Source organism: Dendropsophus ebraccatus, chromosome 1 (genome assembly GCF_027789765.1).
Source record: "Dendropsophus ebraccatus isolate aDenEbr1 chromosome 1, aDenEbr1.pat, whole genome shotgun sequence".
Classification (NCBI taxonomy): Eukaryota; Metazoa; Chordata; class Amphibia; order Anura; family Hylidae; genus Dendropsophus; species Dendropsophus ebraccatus.
The window spans coordinates 166,618,229-166,624,228 of NC_091454.1; positions in this window are offsets into that span (position 1 = coordinate 166,618,229).

The window sequence follows — 6,000 nt, forward strand, 5'->3', positions numbered from 1 at the left end:
GTCCATTAGACGGCTTCCACTACTAAGTCTATAAAGTAAAGAAATAAAGACAAGACACAAGTGAAATTTTTTTTTATTCAAATAAAAACACCACCATACCCCTCATTGACCATTGTATTTAAAAAAAAAAAAATTCAAACACCCGCTGGTCATCAACGTAGTCCAGCGAATCCGACATAATCCACAGGATACCGATATCTGAAAAGCAAAAAGGGAGAAACACACAAAAAACACACAAACAGGAGCACAACACCCATCATTGTGAGCGGTGTTGTGCACCTTACAGTATGCAGCATCTTTACAGATCACTGCTTACAGTCTGGCCCCCAAGGGGTTAGGTTAGGCATTGCATACCCCTTAACCCCTTGGAGGCCAGACTGATGTCAGACTGCACCCATACCAGCAAGGAAGGCGTTAAGTGACCCCCCTTCCTTACTGGGATGGGTGCAGTGCAGGGGAGGGGGTGGGAGAGCTTTATACTTACCCTCCGATGTCTCGATCTTGTCTTTTCGCCGGTCCGCGGCACAATGAAGTCACTGTGCCGGGGACCCGTTCTTTATATGTGCGCTCAACCAATCAGCTGAACGCACATATGAATCAAAATGTTTCTTCTAATAATGCTATTGTGATAGCATAATTAGAAGAAACATTTGATGTTTTAATTAAAGTAAAGTATTAATTATTACAGTGAGCTCTATTACCGGCAATATGAACGGGCTTTAATAGAGATTCCTGTAATAGTTCATATAATTAATAATAAAACACATTTTCATTCTAAAAAAAGTTATTTTCGTTGTTAAATAGTTTAATTAAAACAAATCCATACTTTTGCAATTAAATATACTGTAAATATATTGTAGACATGTCACTGGAAAAGTGTTCGAGGGGAGGTACATCTCACCTAGGTTACTGCATAGTGTGAGATGGTGAGTCCAGGAGAGATATGTTACTCAGCAGTGTTATGCTGCTGAGTTGTTGTTCTTTTTTCCGGGCCTGTACTTACTGGAATGGCGGATAGATTGGTAGTGGGACTTGCCATTCCCTTCCCCCCGATCCAGTTCGGGTATTGCCATTAGGTGAGCAATCAGCCTGAGAAGGTAAAAGGTTGCACAGAGTGCAGGGAATTGCTCTCAGCCAGGAGTGAACAGCCTGGGTGTCTGTTTGGGAGCAACCTGGAAATAAAGCCTCTTGCTGGAGCTTATATACACCCTGCGTTATCCAGGTGAAAGACGCACTGTGATAAGTGTTAGATAGGTGAGCCAACCTGTTAGTAACAGCCCAGACGGGCAAGACCTCTTTGTTTGTTTTATTCTTAAAAGCACGGTGTTGCTGTATTCCTGTTTGCTGGACTGTTTATGCTGCAAATAAACGCAAAGCTGATATTTTATCCAAATCTGCTGTGAACTGTGTCAAAACACACCATCCCCCAGGAAGATCCTTACTATATATATATATATATATATATATATATATATATTTATATATATATTAACAGTATATTTAATTGCACAAGTATGGATTCGTTTTAATTAAACTATTGAACAACGAAAATAACTTTTTTAGAACGAAACTTTGTTTTATTAATTAAATATATTAACCAATACAGGGATCGGCATTATTGCAGAGGATCGCTAACTCCGGTAATGCCGATCCCTGTATTACTGATTCCCTGCTTTCCCAGGGAGCTAAAACTTTATTAAAGCAGCTAAACAATTAATTGTTTAGCTGTTTTATCAAACTCGAACCCGAATCTTTGCAAGATGCTCGTCCGAGTAACGAGTACCATCGAGTACCCTAATGCTCGAATGAGTACCAAGCTCGAATGAGCATGCTCGCTCATCACTAGCAGTGACCCCATAGAATTCAGATGTATCTCAAGTGCATGCACACTCTTTCTCACCTCAATCTCGGGTGTATACTACGGGTGTGTGGATCTGGGATTAAAAGAACTCATGAATATGCTGCAATCACAACTAGAATGTAAATGTTACAAAATCACAAATAAATAAATAAAGCAAGACAAAGGTACACATCTTAACAATACAGATTATAATAGTAGTGCAAACAACACAATGATATAAATACCTTTTACTTATATAGGCTATGTCACGGAACGGCCGGTCTGTGCCTGGATCATCGCAGCCGGTACTTAAGTACCGGCCGGGTGATCTTTCCGGCCGTAGAGCTCTGATGCAGGCGCATCAGCGTGCGCCCACATCAGAGCTTCCCATAGCCCCCAGTGAAGCGAGCGGCCGGAGCCGCTCGCTTCACTGTGTGAACTAACAGGTCTTTCTGCGTCCGGAATTCAGTTTTTCCCGGCGCTGCATGAGATCCTGGCCGGAGCGTATACGATGTGTGTACGCTCCGGCCGGGATCCCATTGCACATAAGGCTATGTTCAACTCCTCAAAACTACGGCCGTAGTTCTGCAGCGAGAACTACGGCTGTAGTTTTACGTAGTGTGAACATAGCCATATACTGTAAATATTTATCTATGTCTAGTATATTTTCTGCACATATCAGATACTTAGATGTGAGAGGCAAGAAATAAATGATTTCTACAATGTTATTAATGAACTTAATACGTTATATGTGTAACTGTAATTTCAGAACTACAGATGCCATTAATGCTATCATTTACAATTTCATCAAAACTGCCTATATACTGATGTCCCTAGACCACAGAGTTTGAACCCTTTCCAATGAGAAATGACTACTGACTGGTCACATTCTTTCCGTGTCCTAAAATAATTAAAATGCAGAGCAATATCTATGCAGGCACATGTTGAAATGTGAACATATCCCAAAGAAAGAGGTGTAAAGATATATGGAGAAATGTATTACAGTAATTCAAATACTGTATACACAAGTCTATGGCCAAACAAAAACATTTTTGCAATATAATAATTAATAAGAAAATAATAATTCACTGTGTATATTCATACCCTCTGGTGATCTGGTTGCTAAAGTATGTTGCCAATAGGCCTCTCTGTCTCTTAGATATTTTTTTGTATCTCCACCCCTAATTTTGGGAATAATTTTTCAATACCATATATTACGAAATTGTTACATTTACCTTGATGATTTTGAATAAAGTGAAACGAAGCCCCAGATTTATTTCTCAATGGATTTCCTGTTATGTCATTAAGATTGTTGTTAATTTGCCAGTAGTACATCCTATATTTTTATATTGCATTTATAAAGCATTTTATGGCATAAACAACATTAGCTGAATTACAATCAATTCGCTATCTAATGGGAAATTCTCTAGTTTTAGAGCTATTATGAAAAGAAGTACGGGTTTTAACGTGAGTGCCAGTGCGACAAGGTTACACTCCACACTGTGTACTAAACTGGATGAGAGCATATCACCCAATGTTTTGGCCCTTTTTGGGACTATTGCACATCCTTGAACGAGTATCTCTGCTAATTTTGTCATCCTCCAGTAAGATATGAATATGATATTTAACAAAATACTGAACAGAGGACTATAAGTGATAGCACTAGTTTGGTAATTTTATTTTTATTTTTTGTTTGTTATTTTTCAGGTTTTATTAGTGTATCTTGATCTTTCTTTGCAACAAAATGCTTTTGCTCTGTCCCAATGGCGGGTGTCATAACCTCTTGTCTTCAGCCTATTTTCTAATGCAATGGATTCCTTTTTGAATGTTTCAACATCCATGCACTTCCTTTTAAGGCGTTAATTCGCCCACAGAAACCGCACGGATGGTGTGAGCAGGATGATTGATGTCTGCTTTCAACACTGTATTGCCCGATATGGGCTTGCGATACGTAAAAATTTCTTACATCCCACAGTGCCTCGTAACTGCAAGTCCAAGAATTCAATAACTTTGTTTTGTAAATTATACATAAAAAGCTAATTATAATTGTTGGAGTTTAAATATTCCAAAAACAATGGCATTGGAGATACATCTCTGTTCCAAATGATGACATCATCAATCTCAGGTACCATTGTAACTGGGACACAAAGGGATTAACATCAGAAAAAACATATTGCTCCTCCCAAGAAGAGATCATAAGACTTGCCAATGGGGAGAATGTCTAGTCCCCATTGAAACGTCTTGGTTTTTTTTAGGTGTGGTTGCACCTGCACTTATGCTAAACCTTGTACTTCTTTTCATAATAGTTCTAAAACTAGAGAATTTCCCATTAGACAGCAAATTGCTTGTAATTCAATTAATGTTGTTTATGCCATAGAATGCTCTGTAAATGCAATATGAAATATGTAGGATCTACAACTCGCAAATTAAAGACACCTGTACTTGAGCATGTTAATGACATAACAGGGAATCCATTGAGAAATAAATCTGGGGCTTTGTTACACTTTATACAAAATCATCAAGGTAAATGTAACAATTTTGTAATATATGGTATTGAAAAAATTATTCCCAAAATTAGGGGTGGAGATTCAGAAAAATATCTAAGAGACAGAGAGGCCTATTGGCAATATACTTTAGCAACCAGTTTATTTCATTATTAATTATTGTATTGCAAAAGTGTTTTTGTTTGGCCATAGACTTATATATACAGTCTTTTAATTACTCTAATACATTTCTCCATATATCTGTACACCTCTTTCTTTGGGATATGTTCACATTTCAACGTGTACCTGCATAGATATTGGTCTGCATTTTAATTGCTTGTTGCAGGACACGGAAAGAATGTGACCAGTTGGTAGTCATTTCTCGTTGGAATGGGTTCAAACTCTGTGGTCTGGGGACATCAGTATACAGGCTGTTTTGTTGAGATTAGCATTAATGGCATCTATAGTTCTGAAATTACAGCTACACTTATATTCAGTTCATTAACCTCTTAAGGACGGAGCCAATTTTCGTTTTTGCTGTTTCGTTTTTTCCTCCTTGTGTTTAAAAGGCCATAGCACTTGCATTTTTTCACCTAGAAACCCAGACGAGCCCTTATTTTTTGCAGCACTAATTGTACTTTGCAATGGCAGACTTAATTTTTGCATAAAATATGCTGCAAAACCAGAACAAAATTATATGCTCAGTTAAATTAAAAAAAACCTCACAATATATACAGTAATTGACATGTTATACATGTTCCTCAAGTCGGTACGATTAAAATGATATGCAACTTGCATAACTTTTATATTATTTGATGGCTTTTAAAATAAAACCTTCTACAGAAAAAAAAAACATTCCCTTAAATTGCTGTATTACCATGCTTATAACGATTTTATCCTTTGGTTTATGGGGCTGATTGAGGTGTCATGTGCCATGATGTGTTCTTTCTATCGCTATCTTGATTGCGTATATGCGACTATTTGATCGGTTCTTATTACAATTTTTCTGGATTTCATGCGACCAAAAATGCACAATTTTTGCAATTTGGCGGGTCTTTGCGCTTACACCGTTTACCATGCGAGATCAGGAATGTGATAATTTAATAGTTCACGCGATTACGCACGCGGCGATACCAAACATGTTTATTTATTTTTCATTATAAAATGGGAAAAGGGGGGTGATTCAGACTTTTATTAGGGGAGGTTTATTAATGAAAACACTTTTTTTTTTACATACACAGTAATTACAAGTCCTCCTGGGGGACTTCTAATACAACTACACTGATCTCCCTTAGAGATTAGTGTACATGTATTACACAGCACCGATCTATCAGATCGGTGCTCTATTGCTTTGGTCTGCTGCAGACCATTGCAATAGAATAGCGAGCTGGGATCAGCGTCATTCCAACGCTGAGGCCCGGCTCAGTGAGATGAAGGGATCCCCCCTCCGCGACTGGTCTTAACGGTCTAATTAGCGGGCGCGCTCCCGCTAATAGTCGCGGTTCCGTGCTGCAGATAGCAAAAGAGAACACGGCAGTTCAGAGTGGGGTTGTGGCGCGGCCCCCCTCTGAACTCCTCTTGCCGTTACGGTACGGCATATGTCCTTAAGAGGTTCATAATGTTGCGGTAATCATCTATTTCTTGCCTCTTACATCTTAGTACTATATACGATTTCCG